Below are 20561 nucleotides of genomic sequence, written 5' to 3'. Positions count from 1 at the left end.
TCCTCAGTGATTGCCCACGAAAAGCTGAAATCTTGAGTGTCACATCTATTAATGCCAAGGTTGGGTTTTTTTCCCATGGGAACATTGGATGCTAAAATCCACAGGGATTTTCAGCTCAAGATGGCAGACAAGGAAACATATTCACTTTCTGTTCCTCCTGAAACCATATTTAAACAATACTGTAGAAATACCAAACTTAATCAACCAATCAAAGCCAAGACATTTTGGAAGTCATCCACCACAGAAAGATTTCAACACATTTCGAGAAGGCAAACAATGAAATGGAGGAGCCATGAATAAAATAATGAAGAAAAGACTAACCCTAAGTAAGGTCTGCACAAAGCCAGTCAGCTTTGGCTGAGCTCTGGTTGTAGTAAAGGGCAGAGGAAAGAAGAGGGGCTGAAAACAAGGAGACAAAAGTTATTTTAGGAAAAAAAGATCATTTAATGAGCTCCAGGGAACACTCAGCCTGCTGCCATACTAACTCATGAATTACAATGGATTGTTGGTAAGCAAGATGAGAAAACAGGGAAGAAACCAAACAAACAAAAATCAAGACATTGTTTCTTACTGAACTCTCCTCAAATGAGATCGAGGAATTAGGGTTCCATGCCACAGCTGTAAATCATTTCTGCTCTTGGAGAGGTTAGAAAGGGCTTATAATATTTACCCTTTTCTTTCAGACATAATTTAGGTGTGAGCAAAAGCTTTTTGTGTCCTCCAACCCCAAAGTTTATTGGGGATGGAAGTCCAAATTTGCTGTGACATACCATAAAAAGAATCTCATGAGCAGAGGGTCCAACTAATTCTGGAATATATGAATTATGCCCAGTGTTATTTTCCATACACTTTGAACAAAACTATAGAAATACATTTTGACTGATCTATACGATTCTGGGTTCTGAAACTTCTACATGTCAGCTGTGTGATACATAACACACAATGTCAGCCCCAGGAGAGAGAAAACACTCCAATGAAGCAAGCCAAAGACACAAGTTTTAAACAAGGTCAAGTGATGTGTAGACCATCAGCTTCCAGCTCCTGAATAACAACACGTTTCCCTCGTCCTAGACACCCAAGAGTACGTCTCCTCTCTTGGGCATAAGAATGTCTCGAGTTACATATGTGTAATAAAGAGTGGACCCAGCTGGCCTACTCACAATGACCAAATTGTGTTGATCGTACTTTAAACCAATACATCGCTCCACGCTGAAGTTGCAATAAAGGATATATTGGCTTTCTAGACATGAATGAGACGCCTTGCTGGATATACTCCAGGAAGGCCAGAGAAACTGGCTTCTAATCCATACGGAACAATTCACTGGTGAATTTCTTTCAGGATAGCCCATGATTTATCTAGACTATAATCTTTACATATCTGGATCCTTCAAACTAGACAAAGGGAAAATCCGGCCTTCAAGCCTCAGTTAGACATGTGGAATGGCAGCACCAATGGTAGCACCAGCTGACAACTGGTGGTCCCTGACCTGTATCTTCTGAGATTAGAACACAGTGCGGTGGATGACCAATTCATGTGTTGAACAGAAGAAGACCTCCCACAGGGCAGTGTAGCTGTTCGTTACAGGTATGGCACTTAGGGCTAAGTACCATAAGGACTACAAGAAAAATTGAAAAACAAGGAACACATGAAGCATATACGATAAGGGGGCACCACAGTCCAGAACACGAGCTCTGGAATCACACAGGCTTGCTTCGAATCCCGGCTAAGCCACTACCATCTGTATACCCTGAAGAACAGTGCAAGGTTTAAATGTTGTCTGACCAAATTTCAAAAAAGAAGTGAAGAAAGAACCTACCTGCCAGGAAGGGACATCGTGGGGTGCAGCATGCAGTCGGATCAGGGCTCTGCATCTCCTGCTCAGAAACCTTCGCCACCTGGCTCACGGTGATGCTGGCAGCTGAGCAGCCCTGGAGAAGGCGATCCTGTCTCCAGGCCTCGCAGAGAAGCTGGGGAGGTCCCCGGAGGAGGTGGCCCACACCCTGGCAAGCTCTGGGTGCCTCCTGCCCTCAGCTCTGAGCAGCCTCTGGCCTCTGGGCCCCGTAGTGCGGAAGGGCTGGCCGATACATACGCGCGGCTGAGGGGCCTGCAGAGCCGGTGCCCAGGCAGGGTGAGCTCTGTAGGAGAAGGCCTCCACAGTTCCCAACAGTCTCTGCATGGTGGCCCATCCCGTGCCAAACACCTGCCACTCACAGCAAGAAGACCCAGCCACTAGAAAGTCCAGAAGGGGCCCCGCCTTTTGCCTTTGGGCTGGGGTTTCTCCACCAGCTGGGCTCGCATGTGCCCCCTGACCACCCCCTGCCCCGCCCGCCCTTTCTCTGTGACACGTACAATGGACATGTCACAGAGGCAGGTGGAGCCGTCAGATATAAAAGGAGTGAGAAGCTCTCCCACTGTCACTCTCTGCTCTCAGATCAGGCACGCAGCAGCTCTGATATGGAACCCATGGACACCACACCTCCTTCCCACGCCATCATCTACCATTCTGCTCCTGTTTTCCCCAGCACCCCATTTACGCCTTTGCCGGGCATCGGTGCTTCAGCAGGCAGCACGTCTGACCCCGAACCTATGGACACCACGCCTCCTTCCCACGCCGTCATCTTCCGTTCTGCTCCTGTTTTCTCCAGCACCCCATTTACGGCTTTGGCGGGCATCGGTGCTTCAGCAGGCAGCACCTCAGACCCCGAACCTATGGACACCACACCTCCTTCCCACGCCGTCATCTTCCATTCTGCTCCTGCTTTCTCCAGCACCCGTTCACGGCTTTGGCGGTCACGGCGTTGACGGGCATCGGTGCTTCGGCAGGCAGCACGTCTCACACCAAAGCTACGGACACCTCACCTCCTTTACAGGCTGACAAGACCCAACAGATAGACCAACACTTCAAAGTTATGACAGAAACTTGAGTAAGGTATACATTTGCAATTTCATTTATTATTATTAAAAAGCACAACTGTAGTGCTTAGACTATAACAAGCACTATTCTAAGTTCTTACCAAATATTAACCCACATATTCCTCATAATGGCAACCCTATAGGCAGGTAATGTTCTTTTCTTTTTGTCGTACGCAGGCCTCTCACTGTCGTGGCCTCTCCCGCTGCCGATCACAGGCTCTGGACGCGCGGGCTCAGTGGCCATGGCTCACGGGCCCAACCGCTCCACGGCATGTGGGATCCTCCCGGACTGGGGCAGGAACCCGTGCCCCCTGCATCAGCAGGCGGACTCCCAACCACTGCACCACTATGGAAGCCCGGCAGGTAATATTCGTAATATTCACTTTGGGGGGAAACTGAGGCCCAGAGACGTTGAATAGCTTGCCTAATGCCACACAGTAAGTAGGTGGCAAAAACCCAGGAGTAAAACCAGACCGTGTAGACTTTCATCACTTTGCTGTGTCACCTTATTATAAGTTGTGGTTAGGGAAGGGACTAAATTGGCAAGACTCTGAACTCAAAGGAGAAGGGAGAAATGAGACAATGAGTGATCCTAGAAACTAGAGAAGATTTAGGCTCAGAAATTTCTGATGATGAGACCCGGAAGATCAAGAACTTGGTTGGAATACTAACTTGGGGTAGTATCTGAATCCATTGAGAAATGGTTTTGTTTTGTGTAAAATTTAGAAAGGCCAGTTGGATGAAGATTAATGAAGAAAAAAGAAGGAAGGAAAAGGAAAAGGTGCCTTAAGTGAGACATAACCACTTCACTCTAAGTACTAGGGGTGTGGTCCTGTGGGAAAGGATGGAGCTCTCTCTACCAGGTTTGTCACCAGGATGAACAAGGAGAAACATGGCAAGCATTGTACTCGTTTTGATGATCCCTCAAAACCACGGCTTCAGTTTCCAAGAATGACCTACGGTAGCATAACTACTGTGTGTCAGACATGCCACTAAGTGTGTTTCCAGTCACACATTTTAATTGGAGAAAAGGATCAATAGTCTATCTACCTCAGATCACACAGAGGGTGGGGGAGCCCGTTTTTAAACCATCTGCCTCCAATTCCAGGTGCCAGGAGCCAGACTCAGCCTACAGGTCTCTTCTGCTCACCTGGAAGTGAAACCATGCGTCATGATTAGTGAAATCCTGTCTTCACTCATCAAGGTACCTTGAACACTTGCACGTCCTCCAAGTAGCACGTAGCATAAGCAAAAAGATGTTTGCCCCGGTATTGTCCAGGAACTTGGAATCAGCTGTGCCTAGGTAGGCGGAGCTGGTTTAGAGTGGAGAGGACCACCGATCTTCCACCTGGGCAAGTGCCTTTTGGCCTTCTGCCATCAGAGGGCCAAAAACTCCAGCCTGAGAATGTGCTGAGCCCTGTAGCCTATTACACCAGCTCAGAACAATGAGGAGCACATCTTTGTCCAATCACCTTGCCTCAAGCTCCCCATGACCCATACTGCCCTGCTTCTTTATTCTTTATCCCACAGATACCCCAAGCCCCTTGCTTTAGGGAAGGAGGATTGGAGACCTATTTTCACGTCACTTCCTCGCATGGCTGCCCTGTGAATAAACCTCCTCTTTGCTGCAAACCTCAGCATCTCACTGTTTTGGCTTGCTGCGCCTCAGACACAATGGTTGGGAGCAGTGGTAAAGGTCCCTTGCCTGTAAGGGAAGCTGGTAGGGCCTAGTAGTCACTTTGTGGATGTTTTCTCCTCCCGGGGGGCAGACGTCCTGCTCTTCCAGAAAGGGAGAAATGCAGGAGATGGACCCTTGCCCTCAGCATCACCGTCACCTAGGAGCTTCTTAGAAGGACAGAATCCAGGCCCCACCCAGAACTACTGAATACCAGCCTACATTTAACAAGATCCCCAAGGGAGGCACACCCATGTGAAATTTGGAGAGGCACCAAGCTGTCATCCTCTTCGCCGCAGCTAATGAAAACCAAGCAAAGATTCATCCCAAGCCTACTCTGCCTCAGTCAATTGGATATCATATGAGCTCATTTAATCCTCCCCAGAACCTGCAAATGAGACTGCACATGCCACGGAGCAACTAAGACCGTGCGCCACAACTACCGAGCCTGCGCTCTAGAGCCCGTGATCCAAAACTACTGAAGCCCACACACCTACCCTCCATGCTCAGCAACAACGAGAAGCCACCCCAATGAGAAGCCTGCGCACTGCAACAAAGAGTAGCCCCCGCTCACTGCAACTAGAGAAAGCCCGCACACAGCAATGAAGAGCCTATGCAGCCAAAAATAAATACATAAATAAACCTGTTAAAAAATAAAGCGTGTTTTAGTAACTTACTAAAAGGCACACAATCAGTAAATCTGAGCAAGAATTCAATGCCAAATCTGTCACACCGAAGTTTAAGCTAGTACTTGAGATTAATAAAAACAGCACTAAATTAAAAGTTCAGAGGTACTTTTTATTTCATACTCTTTCACTAACACTCTTTGGAGATAAATCATTTCATTTATATGGGCCTTCGTTTTACAACTATAACAGTTGGAAGCTTGACTAGATGATCTGTATGTAGTTTTCCAATTCTAAAATGTTCCACTAATTTGGATTCCTACAGTAATTGCTCTTGCAATACATGCATGCTGCCACCAAGTAGCAGTAGAGACTACTAGTTCCTTTTTTATCCCTAGTGGGGAGTGCATTTTGACATCAGACTTATCCGTCAATAGTACAACCTGTTAGTGTAACTATAAAATAACAGAATAATCTGGTATTCTCTCCTGCAAAGCAGAAGCTTTACATTGTGTCTGTGAGTCGTATCAGAATCACCTGTAGGTTTTGACACACAGAGGAAATCCAGAACCCACTGAATGAGAATCTTCAGAGACAGGACTTGGGCTTCTGGATTCTGGGGCTCCCATCATTTGTATATTTTATTTCATTTTATTTTTTGCCTATGTACAATATTAGTCACATCCTTTGGAATCTTTAAAAGTTTCTTTTTGTTTTAAATTTTAGAATATTCCATAATCTTCACCTACTTTTCATAAGGTGTTATCTGTTATGTTTATTCGATCTTGTGCTTCTCCTGGTTAAGACTTCATTATTTTTTTTTTTTCGGGGCCCTGCCTCATGTCTTGGAGGATCTTATTTCCCTGACCTGGGATTGGACCCCAGGGCCCCAGCAGTGAAAGCGCCAAGTTCTAACCACTGGAAAACCAGGGAATTCCCAAGGCTTCGTTTAAAATGACTTCTTTTCCCACTCTAATTCATTCCTGGGATGAATTTCATGTTTGAACATTAAAGCAACCTGGCATTACCAAAATAAAGCTACTTTGATTCTGATATATGATTGTTTTACATACCATGGGTACAGTTTGTGCTTCTGTTTACACATTTTGCATGCATTTTCAAAAGAGAAACTGGCCTGTGATTCTATTCTTGTAATATTCTTTATAGATTTTGTTTTGTTTTGTTTTTAAGATTCTATACTTTATTTTTTATTTATTTATTTGTGGCTGCATTGGGTCTTCATTGTTGCACGCGAGCTTTCTGTAGTTGTGGTGAGCGGGGGGCTATTCTTTGTTGTGGTGAGTAGGCTTCTCCTTGCGGTGGCCTGTCTTGTTGTGGAGCACGGGTTCTAGGCATGCAGGCTTCAGTAGTTGCGGCACACGGGCTCAGCAGTTGTGGCCCGCAGGCTCCAGAGCGCAGGCTCAGCAGTTGTGGCACGTGGGTGTAGCTGCTCCACGGCATGTGGGATCTTCCCCCACAAGGGCTCGAACCCATGTCCCCTGCATTGGGAGGTGGATTCTTAACCACTGCACCATCAGGGAAGCCCTTCTTTTTACTTTTGATCTGAAGCTTATGTTGGCCTTATAAATACTTTGAGCAATATATAGTTTTCTGTTTCCTGGAAGATTTTTATGTAAGATTACCAATACTTCTTCCCGAAATATTTGGAAGAAGTTACGTGGAAACCCATTTATCCCTGGAAATCATTTTCTGTAAAGGTACTTAACTAACAAACAACTTTTTGAGTAGATACAGGTGTTTTAGATATTTTTTCTTTGTTGGGTTAGTCTTGTTAGGTTGCATTTGTTAAGAATGTGTAATTTTGGATGAACTTTCAAATTTATAACTATAAAATTATCATAATTTTAACAGCTTTATTGGGATGTAATTTACATACCATAATTTCAACTCTTTTATGTATACAATTCAGTGGGTCTTAGTGTAACCACTAAAAGACTTGTGGAACCATCACGACAGTCCAATTGTAGATTTTTGTCCCCTCACAAAAAACCCATTACACATTAACAAGGTTTTTTCATTCTCCTCAACCCTCTCAGCCCTAGGCAACCACTAATCGACTTCCTGTCTCTACAGATTGGCTATTCTGGGCACTTCATATAAATGGCACCATACAATATGTGATCTTTTGTGATTGGCTGCTTTAACTTTACATAATGCTTTCATGGTTCATTCATGTTGTAACATGGATCAATATTTCATGCCTTTTTAGAGCTGAATGCTATTCTATTGTACGGCTATTCCACATTTTGTTTCTTCATTTATCAGATTGACATTTGAATTATTTCCACCTTTTGTTTTTAGAAATAGGTTTCCCTGAACATTCACGTACAAGCTTTTGTGCAGACATAAGTTTTCATTTCTCTTAGGTATATATTTAGTAATGGAACTGCTGGGTCATAGGGTAACTCGATGTTTAACACTTGCAGGAACTCTCAAGCTGTTTTGTAAAATGGCCGCGCCATTTTACATTCCCACCAGCAATGTATGTGGCTTTTAATCTCTTTTCTTACAGCCTAGCATGTCGTCTATGCTGGGAAACGTTTCACATGTAGTTGAGCAGGATGAGCATTTTACTGTTCGGTTGAGTATTCTCTAGACGTTTAGTAGGTCTTGTTAATTCATAGTCTTGTCCAAGTCTTCTATATCGTTGTTGATCTTCTGCCTAATTGTTCTATCCATTATTGACCGTGGAGTACTGAAGCCTCTACCTAATATTGTGCAATTATCTATTTCTTCCTTCAATTCTTCATGGGTGTTGGTATTTTCTTCTTCATGTACTTTGGTTTTATCTTATTCAGGGCAAATATGTTAAAAATTTTGGTATCTTCCCTTTTTTATCATAAAATGTCCCTTTTCATATCTAGTAACTCTTTTGTTTGTTTTAAAGTCTATATTTTCTGGTATTAGTATAGCCACTTCAGCATGCTTATGGTTGCTATTTGCATGCACCTCTTATGTTTCACTGAACTTTGTGAGAAGGCAGGGCCTGGGAGCTGCGGCCTCACACTCGGGCTCCAGAGGAAGATGTGTGTGACAGACCTCAAACTGACCCAAAACACGGAGCAAAACCAGCCATCTAGAGGTCTAAAAGAGAGCCACTGCAGCTACTAGCCCATAGGTCCAAGGAAAATAAATTCTTGTTTATGTAACTGAGTTTGGGGGCGATTTCTTCCAAAGCATTATCACAGCAAGAGCTGACTAACACCACATCCTCCAAATCATTGTTATGTAAATGGCTGCCACCAGGCCTACATGTAAGGTAACTGTGTACTCAAAATGTGAGAATTCTTGAACTCTTGGTGCCTCTCCAACACAATGTACATGGCTAAATTTCCGCCAGTAAGTTCACTAATATACCACAAAGATCTCCCTAAACTTTTATTAAATGCAATGCAAAGTTCTTTCTTTTCATTTTCTGCTTTGGCATAGTTAAAATGCTTTTTATCCATGTAAATCGGCTCTTGCTCTTTGGCTTCTGTGGTTAGAGTCTTTTGAACTCTTTGGCTTTTCAGCTCCTAGGCTGTAACGTTTGAATCAGCAAATGCCCCAAGGAGAAAAGCTGCAGCAAATGTCAAGCTTGCGTCTGTGTTTCCCTTCTCTCCACAACTTGGCCCACATGTCTTGGTGTCTCTCCAACATTCAGATGCCAGAGAACACATGTGTTCTTACTTTATCCAGGTTTTCTAAAATTTCTTTAGACTTCACCTGATCTTATGTTATTATTGAACTATCATCTCAATTACCACTAGGAAGAAAATTTACAATGTTTGAGAGAAAAGGGAACCCTGGTACACTGTTGGTAGGGATGTAAACTGGTGCAGCCACTGTGGAAAACAGTATGGAGGGTTCTCCAAAACCTAAAAAGAGAACTACTATATGACCTCGCAACTCCACTCTTAGGTATAAATCTGAAAAAACCAAAAACACGTGTTCTCAATAACATGTACTGGAAAAGATACATGCACCCCAATGTTCGCAGCATCCTTGTGTACAATTACCAAGATATGGAAGCAACCTAAGTGTCATCAAGAGATGAATAGATAAAGAAGATGTGGTACATATAACCAATGGCATACTACTCAGCCTTACAAAAGAACAAAACTTTGCCATTTGCAGCAACACAGATGGCCTTGGAGGGCATTGTGGTAAGTGAAATAAGTCAAACAGAAACAAATACTGTAGGATATCACCTATATATGGAATCTCAAAAATACAACTATCTAGCAAATATAACAAAACAGAAGGAGAGTTACAGATATAGAGAACAAACTAATGGTTGCCAGCGCAGAGGGGGAGGAAGGGGCAATACAGGGGTCGGGAAGTGAGAGATGTAAACTACTAGGTCCACAATAGGCTCAAGGATGTATTGTACAACACAGGGAATATAGGCAATATTTTGTAATAACTGTAAATGTAAAGTAACCTTTAAAAAGTATATAAACATGTTTTTAAAAGAAATCATACTGAAAATTGGAAACAATTTAAATATCCATCAACAGGAAAAAGCACATATAAATTATTGTATTTCCGTACATGGGAATCCTACATAGCGAGGAAAGTACGTGAACTAGACAGATCTTTACGTGTCAGCATGGATGAACCTAGCAAAGATAACACTAAATAAAGCAAGTAAGAAGACAAAATATAGAATACTATATGCGGTTTATGAATACTTAAAAATGTAGCATAAATAGAAAGATGTCCATGTCAGTGATGGAGACCAAGTTCAGAAGAGTGGTTACCCAGGGTCAGCTGGGGAGTGGCTGTGTTTGGGAAAGTGGTCACACCAGACTCTCCAACAGGAATGGAAATGTTTCAGTTCACACGCTGGCTGGAAGACAGAGGAGTGTCTGCGATGTTATAATGTGAGCATCTAGGGGATCTGATGCGCGGGAGATGGTAGAGGGTGGAGGCATCCAGAAGGTGGTGGTAGAAGAGGAACGTTGTACACAGAACGCCTAAGGCCTGACCAGAGGACAACCACTGTTCTAGAAACTGGACACAAATCCAACTTCTACGGCCAGCCCTAAAAGACAAACTGAGGCATATTTAAAATTTTAAGACTTTATGTGAGCAAAATTAGATTCAATTCAGGCACCACCAAAGTGGAAGCGGTGAGGAGCACTCCAGCCACAGGAGCTGCAGAGATGCTTATTTTAAAAGAGCAGAAGCAAAGCAAGGAAATGACTGATTTGCTATAGCTTTAAAGCCTAGTTGGTGGTTTGTGACTGGCTGTCCTCAGCGGTGTCCGTCACCCTGAGCCGTTGACGGGCTTAGATTTTCCTTGCTTTACATAGGCGGCCGCATCACTAGAGCCACCACAGTCTAACGGCCCCCTGCAGGGTTAATTTACTAACACCAATCGTCTGAGTCATTCCTCTTACTCAGTCACTTCACTTCCTACGCCTCAGTTTCTCTTCTGTAAAGTGGACATTCAGTAGTAAATTCTCTGTGGAGGTGTCAGTGCAAAACAAAGTGATTATTAGTAACCATGATCATGTCCTGAATACACTGAACACGTCACTGTTTGCCAACCACCGTGTCAAGTCAGCAGAGACAACAGAAATTAAGAGCTCTCCGCAAAAATTCACACACCCGTGCACCAGGTAACGGACCACAGGTAGACGTTCACTCAGCCTTTCATGTGTCCCTCACGGAGTGCACGCTCTCTCCTAGGCGGGGTGACCACAGACACTTAGCGGCAGTTTAATGACTTTTTAAATGCGTTGATACAACCATGTCTCACTTTTGTTTGGATCAGTCAGCAAACACTTTTTGTAAACCCCATACTCTCCACACCTCCTACCTTTCGCGCCACCCTAGTCTCGAATCTCCTGCCCCTGCTCCTCAGGCTGGGTCCCCATGGGAGGCGCGGCTGCGTGCTGACACACTGAGGAGCGGGCGGAGGTCTTCGATCCCCACCCACACAGCGCTGCCCACAGGTTTGAACCGCAGCGCGGAGAGCGAAGAGGTCTGAGCCAACATGAGCACGGCATTGAGGGGCCTGCCTAGCTGGGGCCAGTGGCCCTGTGTCTTCTGCCTGCAATGTGGGTCCTGCGCATGCTGCACCTGAGGGGCCGTGAGGCGAGCAGGGGCCACCAGGCAGGTGTGGACATCGTGTCCGCAGCCAGGGTCCCCGAGGCCATGCTGCGGCAATGATCACTTGCTGAATCTGAGCCGCGACAGTGCGGGCATATATAAGGGAAGTGCTGGAGAAAAACAGCAAGCAGGGAAGGGAGATGGAGATGGTTAGATGCTAGGAGGAGGCTGCTAGCTGAAACTAAGTGATCCCTGAGGACTTTCTGGGGAAGATAAAATTTAAGAGGGAGCAAGGAGCATATCTGGGAAGTGAATAGTACAGGTAGAGGGAACAGTCCGATGGAAAGTCAATGAGGCTAGAGTAGGCTGGAGTACCCAAGGAGCAGAAAGGATGGCAGTGTGTGGAAAACAGAGCAAGCAAAGTGGAGAGGAGAAGGAAACAGTCAGACACGAAACAGAGGTCCACAGTTCTAGGGCTCTGGAGGCACTTTGAGGACTTTGATTCTTCTGTGAAGAAGCCATTGAAGAGATTTCAGTGACATGATCTGACTTATGTTTTAACAGGATCTCTCTGGATGCCATGTTGATTAGAGAGTGTAGGAGAGTAAGGACAAGCCCCAGAAGACCAAGAGTTGATTCAAAGAAGTGATTACTCAAACATGGTCCCCCTCCTCAGTGAGGACGCAGAGCAGGAATCGGCAAATCATGGCCACAAATCAAATCAGGCTCTCAGCCTGGATCTGTGGGACTGTGAGCTAATAATGGTTCTCACGTTTAGAAAGCTTGTTGAAGAAGAAAGAGGAGAAGCTACAGAAGCTGTATATGGCCCACAAAGCCTAAGATATTTAAAATCCAGAAAATGCTTTCCAACACCTGATGTAAAGCATGTGGCTCGTAGGAGGTGCTCAACAAAATTTGGAAGAGGAATACAAGTGTCAATTAGTTCCTGAAAACACTGTAAAGTGATAGGTGTCAAGAAACATTTATCCCTTCACCCTTAACCTTCACAAATGATGCCATTTCCATCGAGCTATTGAAAAATATATTCTGGCTTTCAAAACAATAAACCAGGGGCCATTTTATCACATAAGTAAGGTCATAAGCAACTGTCGAGTAAAGTTGAAATAGCAACAAATCAAATAATAACAAAAAACATTTTTATAGACTTTTAAGCCTTACAAAGCATTTTCATGTTCATTCTCTAATTTAATCCTCAAATCTACTCCATGAGGTAGTTATTATTTTCCCTTTAGAAATGACCACATATTCCAATCCTCAGTGATTGCCCACGAAAAGCTGAAATCTTGAGTGTCACATCTATTAATGCCAAGGTTGGGTTTTTTTCCCATGGGAACATTGGATGCTAAAATCCACAGGGATTTTCAGCTCAAGATGGCAGACAAGGAAACATATTCACTTTCTGTTCCTCCTGAAACCATATTTAAACAATACTGTAGAAATACCAAACTTAATCAACCAATCAAAGCCAAGACATTTTGGAAGTCATCCACCACAGAAAGATTTCAACACATTTCGAGAAGGCAAACAATGAAATGGAGGAGCCATGAATAAAATAATGAAGAAAAGACTAACCCTAAGTAAGGTCTGCACAAAGCCAGTCAGCTTTGGCTGAGCTCTGGTTGTAGTAAAGGGCAGAGGAAAGAAGAGGGGCTGAAAACAAGGAGACAAAAGTTATTTTAGGAAAAAAAGATCATTTAATGAGCTCCAGGGAACACTCAGCCTGCTGCCATACTAACTCATGAATTACAATGGATTGTTGGTAAGCAAGATGAGAAAACAGGGAAGAAACCAAACAAACAAAAATCAAGACATTGTTTCTTACTGAACTCTCCTCAAATGAGATCGAGGAATTAGGGTTCCATGCCACAGCTGTAAATCATTTCTGCTCTTGGAGAGGTTAGAAAGGGCTTATAATATTTACCCTTTTCTTTCAGACATAATTTAGGTGTGAGCAAAAGCTTTTTGTGTCCTCCAACCCCAAAGTTTATTGGGGATGGAAGTCCAAATTTGCTGTGACATACCATAAAAAGAATCTCATGAGCAGAGGGTCCAACTAATTCTGGAATATATGAATTATGCCCAGTGTTATTTTCCATACACTTTGAACAAAACTATAGAAATACATTTTGACTGATCTATACGATTCTGGGTTCTGAAACTTCTACATGTCAGCTGTGTGATACATAACACACAATGTCAGCCCCAGGAGAGAGAAAACACTCCAATGAAGCAAGCCAAAGACACAAGTTTTAAACAAGGTCAAGTGATGTGTAGACCATCAGCTTCCAGCTCCTGAATAACAACACGTTTCCCTCGTCCTAGACACCCAAGAGTACGTCTCCTCTCTTGGGCATAAGAATGTCTCGAGTTACATATGTGTAATAAAGAGTGGACCCAGCTGGCCTACTCACAATGACCAAATTGTGTTGATCGTACTTTAAACCAATACATCGCTCCACGCTGAAGTTGCAATAAAGGATATATTGGCTTTCTAGACATGAATGAGACGCCTTGCTGGATATACTCCAGGAAGGCCAGAGAAACTGGCTTCTAATCCATACGGAACAATTCACTGGTGAATTTCTTTCAGGATAGCCCATGATTTATCTAGACTATAATCTTTACATATCTGGATCCTTCAAACTAGACAAAGGGAAAATCCGGCCTTCAAGCCTCAGTTAGACATGTGGAATGGCAGCACCAATGGTAGCACCAGCTGACAACTGGTGGTCCCTGACCTGTATCTTCTGAGATTAGAACACAGTGCGGTGGATGACCAATTCATGTGTTGAACAGAAGAAGACCTCCCACAGGGCAGTGTAGCTGTTCGTTACAGGTATGGCACTTAGGGCTAAGTACCATAAGGACTACAAGAAAAATTGAAAAACAAGGAACACATGAAGCATATATGATAAGGGGGCACCACAGTCCAGAACACGAGCTCTGGAATCACACAGGCTTGCTTCGAATCCCGGCTAAGCCACTACCATCTGTATACCCTGAAGAACAGTGCAAGGTTTAAATGTTGTCTGACCAAATTTCAAAAAAGAAGTGAAGAAAGAACCTACCTGCCAGGAAGGGACATCGTGGGGTGCAGCATGCAGTCGGATCAGGGCTCTGCATCTCCTGCTCAGAAACCTTCGCCACCTGGCTCACGGTGATGCTGGCAGCTGAGCAGCCCTGGAGAAGGCGATCCTGTCTCCAGGCCTCGCAGAGAAGCTGGGGAGGTCCCCGGAGGAGGTGGCCCACACCCTGGCAAGCTCTGGGTGCCTCCTGCCCTCAGCTCTGAGCAGCCTCTGGCCTCTGGGCCCCGTAGTGCGGAAGGGCTGGCCGATACATACGCGCAGCTGAGGGGCCTGCAGAGCCGGTGCCCAGGCAGGGTGAGCTCTGTAGGAGAAGGCCTCCACAGTTCCCAACAGTCTCTGCATGGTGGCCCATCCCGTGCCAAACACCTGCCACTCACAGCAAGAAGACCCAGCCACTAGAAAGTCCAGAAGGGGCCCCGCCTTTTGCCTTTGGGCTGGGGTTTCTCCACCAGCTGGGCTCGCATGTGCCCCATGACCACCCCCTGCCCCGCCCACCCTTTCTCTGTGACACGTACAATGGACATGTCACAGAGGCAGGTGGAGCCGTCAGATATAAAAGGAGTGAGAAGCTCTCCCACTGTCACTCTCTGCTCTCAGATCAGGCACGCAGCAGCTCTGATATGGAACCCATGGACACCACACCTCCTTCCCACGCCATCATCTACCATTCTGCTCCTGTTTTCCCCAGCACCCCATTTACGCCTTTGCCGGGCATCGGTGCTTCAGCAGGCAGCACGTCTGACCCCGAACCTATGGACACCACGCCTCCTTCCCACGCCGTCATCTTCCGTTCTGCTCCTGTTTTCTCCAGCACCCCATTTACGGCTTTGGCGGGCATCGGTGCTTCAGCAGGCAGCACCTCAGACCCCGAACCTATGGACACCACACCTCCTTCCCACGCCGTCATCTTCCATTCTGCTCCTGCTTTCTCCAGCACCCGTTCACGGCTTTGGCGGTCACGGCGTTGACGGGCATCGGTGCTTCGGCAGGCAGCACGTCTCACACCAAAGCTACGGACACCTCACCTCCTTTACAGGCTGACAAGACCCAACAGATAGACCAACACTTCAAAGTTATGACAGAAACTTGAGTAAGGTATACATTTGCAATTTCATTTATTATTATTAAAAAGCACAACTGTAGTGCTTAGACTATAACAAGTACTATTCTAAGTTCTTACCAAATATTAACCCACATATTCCTCATAATGGCAACCCTATAGGCAGGTAATGTTCTTTTCTTTTTGTCGTACGCAGGCCTCTCACTGTCGTGGCCTCTCCCGCTGCCGATCACAGGCTCTGGACACGCGGGCTCAGCGGCCATGGCTCACGGGCCCAACCGCTCCACGGCATGTGGGATCCTCCCGGACCGGGGCATGAACCCGTGCCCCTTGCATCAGCAGGCGGACTCCCAAACACTGCACCACTATGGAAGCCCGGCAGGTCATATTCATAATATTCACGTTTGGGGGGAAACTGAGGCCAGGAGACATTGAATAGCTTGCCTAATGCCACACAGTAAGTAGGTGGCAAAAACCCAGGAGTAAAACCAGACCGTCTAGACTTTCATCACTTTGCTGTGTCACCTTATTATAAGTTGTGGTTAGGGAAGGGACTAAATTGGCAAGACTCTGAACTCAAAGGAGAAGGGAGAAATGAGAAAATGAGTGATCCTGGAAACTAGAGAAGATTTAGGCTCAGAAATTTCTGATGATGAGACCCCGAAGATCAAGAACTTGGTTGGAATACTAACTTGGGGTAGTATCTGAATCCATTGAGAAATGGTTTTGTTTTGTGTAAAATTTAGAAAGGCCAGTTGGATGAAGATTAATGAAGAAAAAAGAAGGAAGGAAAAGGAAAAGGTGCCTTAAGTGAGACATAACCACTTCACTCTAAGTACTAGGGGTGTGGTCCTGTGGGAAAGGATGGAGCTCTCTCTACCAGGTTTGTCACCAGGATGAACAAGGAGAAACATGGCAAGCATTGTACTCGTTTTGATGATCCCTCAAAACCACGGCTTCAGTTTCCAAGAATGACCTACGGTAGCATAACTACTGTGTGTCAGACATGCCACTAAGTGTGTTTCCAGTCACACATTTTAATTGGAGAAAAGGATCAATAGTCTATCTACCTCAGATCACACAGAGGGTGGGGGAGCCCGTTTTTAAACCATCTGCCTCCAATTCCAGGTGCCAGGAGCCAGACTCAGCCTACAGGTCTCTTCTGCTCACCTGGAAGTGAAACCATGCGTCATGATTAGTGAAATCCTGTCTTCACTCATCAAGGTACCTTGAACACTTGCACGTCCTCCAAGTAGCACGTAGCATAAGCAAAAAGATGTTTGCCCCGGTATTGTCCAGGAACTTGGAATCAGCTGTGCCTAGGTAGGCGGAGCTGGTTTAGAGTGGAGAGGACCACCGATCTTCCACCTGGGCAAGTGCCTTTTGGCCTTCTGCCATCAGAGGGCCAAAAACTCCAGCCTGAGAATGTGCTGAGCCCTGTAGCCTATTACACCAGCTCAGAACAATGAGGAGCACATCTTTGTCCAATCACCTTGCCTCAAGCTCCCCATGACCCATACTGCCCTGCTTCTTTATTCTTTATCCCACAGATACCCCAAGCCCCTTGCTTTCGGGAAGGAGGATTGGAGACCTATTTTCACGTCACTTCCTCGCATGGCTGCCCTGTGAATAAACCTCCTCTTTGCTGCAAACCTCAGCATCTCACTGTTTTGGCTTGCTGCGCCTCAGACACAATGGTTGGGAGCAGTGGTAAAGGTCCCTTGCCTGTAAGGGAAGCTGGTAGGGCCTAGTAGTCACTTTGTGGATGTTTTCTCCTCCCGGGGGGCAGACGTCCTGCTCTTCCAGAAAGGGAGAAATGCAGGAGATGGACCCTTGCCCTCAGCATCACCGTCACCTAGGAGCTTCTTAGAAGGACAGAATCCAGGCCCCACCCAGAACTACTGAATACCAGCCTGCATTTAACAAGATCCCCAAGGGAGGCACACCCATGTGAAATTTGGAGAGGCACCAAGCTGTCATCCTCTTCGCCGCAGCTAATGAAAACCAAGCAAAGATTCATCCCAAGCCTACTCTGCCTCAGTCAATTGGATATCATATGAGCTCATTTAATCCTCCCCAGAACCTGCAAATGAGACTGCACATGCCACGGAGCAACTAAGACCGTGCGCCACAACTACCGAGCCTGCGCTCTAGAGCCCGTGAACCAAAACTACTGAAGCCCACACACCTACACTCCATGCTCAGCAACAACGAGAAGCCACCCCAATGAGAAGCCTGCGCACTGCAACAAAGAGTAGCCCCCGCTCACTGCAACTAGAGAAAGCCCACACACAGCAATGAAGAGCCTGTGCAGCCAAAAATAAATAAATAAATAAACCTGTTAAAAAATAAAGCGTGTTTTAGTAACTTACTAAAAGGCACACAATCAGTAAATCTGAGCAAGTATTCAATGCCAAATCTGTCACACTGAAGTTTAAGCTAGTACTTGAGATTAATAAAAACAGCACTAAATTAAAAGTTCAGAGATACTTTTTATTTCATACTCTTTCACTAACACTCTTTGGAGATAAATCATTTCATTTATATGGGCCTTCGTTTTTACAACTATAACAGTTGGAAGCTTGACTAGATGATCTGTATGTAGTTTCCCAATTCTAAAATGTTCCACTAATTTGGATTCCTACAATAATTGCTCTTGCAATACATGCATGCTGCCACCAAGTAGCAGTAGAGACTACTAGTTCCTTTTTTATCCCTAGTGGGGAGTGCATTTTGACATCAGACTTATCCGTCAATAGTACAACCTGTTAGTGTAACTATAAAATAACAGAATAATCTGGTATTCTCTCCTGCAAAGCAGAAGCTTTACATTGTGTCTGTGAGTCGTATCAGAATCACCTGTAGGTTTTGACACACAGAGGAAATCCAGAACCCACTGAATGAGAATCTTCAGAGACAGGACTTGGGCTTCTGGATTCTGGGGCTCCCATCATTTGTATATTTTATTTCATTTTATTTTTTGCCTATGTACAATATTAGTCACATCCTTTGGAATCTTTAAAAGTTTCTTTTTGTTTTAAATTTTAGAATATTCCATAATCTTCACCTACTTTTCATAAGGTGTTATCTGTTATGTTTATTCGATCTTGTGCTTCTCCTGGTTAAGACTTCATTATTTTTTTTTTGGGGGGCCCTGCCTCATGTCTTGGAGGATCTTATTTCCCTGACCTGGGATTGGACCCCAGGGCCCCAGCAGTGAAAGCGCCAAGTTCTAACCACTGGAAAACCAGGGAATTCCCAAGGCTTCGTTTAAAATGATTTCTTTTCCCACTCTAATTCATTCCTGGGATGAATTTCATGTTTGAACATTAAAGCAACCTGGCGTTACCAAAATAAAGCTACTTTGATTCTGATATATGATTGTTTTACATACCATGGGTACAGTTTGTGCTTCTGTTTACACATTTTGCATGCATTTTCAAAAGAGAAACTGGCCTGTGATTCTATTCTTGTAATATTCTTTATAGATTTTGTTTTGTTTTGTTTTTAAGATTCTATACTTTATTTTTTATTTATTTATTTGTGGCTGCATTGGGTCTTCATTGTTGCACGCGAGCTTTCTGTAGTTGTGGTGAGCGGGGGGCTATTCTTTGTTGTGGTGAGTAGGCTTCTCCTTGCGGTGGCCTGTCTTGTTGTGGAGCACGGGTTCTAGGCATGCAGGCTTCAGTAGTTGCGGCACACGGGCTCAGCAGTTGTGGCCCGCAGGCTCCAGAGCGCAGGCTCAGCAGTTGTGGCACGTGGGTGTAGCTGCTCCACGGCATGTGGGATCTTCCCCCACAAGGGCTCGAACCCATGTCCCCTGCATTGGGAGGTGGATTCTTAACCACTGCACCATCAGGGAAGCCCTTCTTTTTACTTTTGATCTGAAGCTTATGTTGGCCTTATAAATACTTTGAGCAATATATAGTTTTCTGTTTCCTGGAAGATTTTTATGTAAGATTACCAATACTTCTTCCCGAAATATTTGGAAGAAGTTACGTGGAAACCCATTTATCCCTGGAAATCATTTTCTGTAAAGGTACTTAACTATACAAACAACTTTTTGAGTAGATACAGGTGTTTTAGATACTTTTTCTTTGTTGGGTTAGTCTTGTTAGGTTGCATTTGTTAAGAATGTGTAATTTTGGATGAATTTTCAAATTTATAACTATAAAATTATCATAATTTTAACAGCTTTATTGGGATGTAATTTACATACCATAATTTCAACTCTTTTATGTATACAATTCAGTGGTTCTTAGTGTAACCACTAAAAGACTTGTGGAACCATCACGACAGTCCAATTGTAGATTTTTGTCCCCTCACAAAAAACCCATTACACATTAACAAGGTTTTTTCATTCTCCTCAACCCTCTCAGCCCTAGGCAACGACTAATCGACTTCCTGTCTCTACAGATTGGCTATTCTGGGCACTTCATATAAATGGCACCATACAATATGTGATCTTTTGTGATTGGCTGCTTTAACTTTACATAATGCTTTCATGGTTCATTCATGTTGTAACATGGATCAATATTTCATGCCTTTTTAGAGCTGAATGCTATTCTATTGTACGGCTATTCCACATTTTGTTTCTTCATTTATCAGATTGACATTTGAATTATTTCCACCTTTTGTTTTTAGAAATAGGTTTCCCTGAACATTCACGTACAAGCTTTTGTGCAGACATAAGTTTTCATTTCTCTTAGGTATATATTTAGTAATGGAACTGCTGGGTCATAGGGTAACTCGATGTTTAACACTTGCAGGAACTCTCAAGCTGTTTTGTAAAATGGCCGCGCCATTTTACATTCCCACCAGCAATGTATGTGGCTTTTAATCTCTTTTCTTACAGCCTAGCATGTCGTCTATGCTGGGAAACGTTTCACATGTAGTTGAGCAGGATGAGCATTTTACTGTTCGGTTGAGTATTCTCTAGACGTTTAGTAGGTCTTGTTAATTCATAGTCTTGTCCAAGTCTTCTATATCGTTGTTGATCTTCTGCCTAATTGTTCTATCCATTATTGACCGTGGAGTACTGAAGCCTCTACCTAATATTGTGCAATTATCTATTTCTTCCTTCAATTCTTCATGGGTGTTGGTATTTTCTTCTTCATGT

This window comes from Mesoplodon mirus, assembly GCF_964341445.2.
Source record: "Mesoplodon mirus genome assembly, contig: SUPER_3_unloc_2, whole genome shotgun sequence".
NCBI lineage: Eukaryota > Metazoa > Chordata > Mammalia > Artiodactyla > Ziphiidae > Mesoplodon > Mesoplodon mirus.
This window is presented reverse-complemented; position numbering follows the sequence as displayed.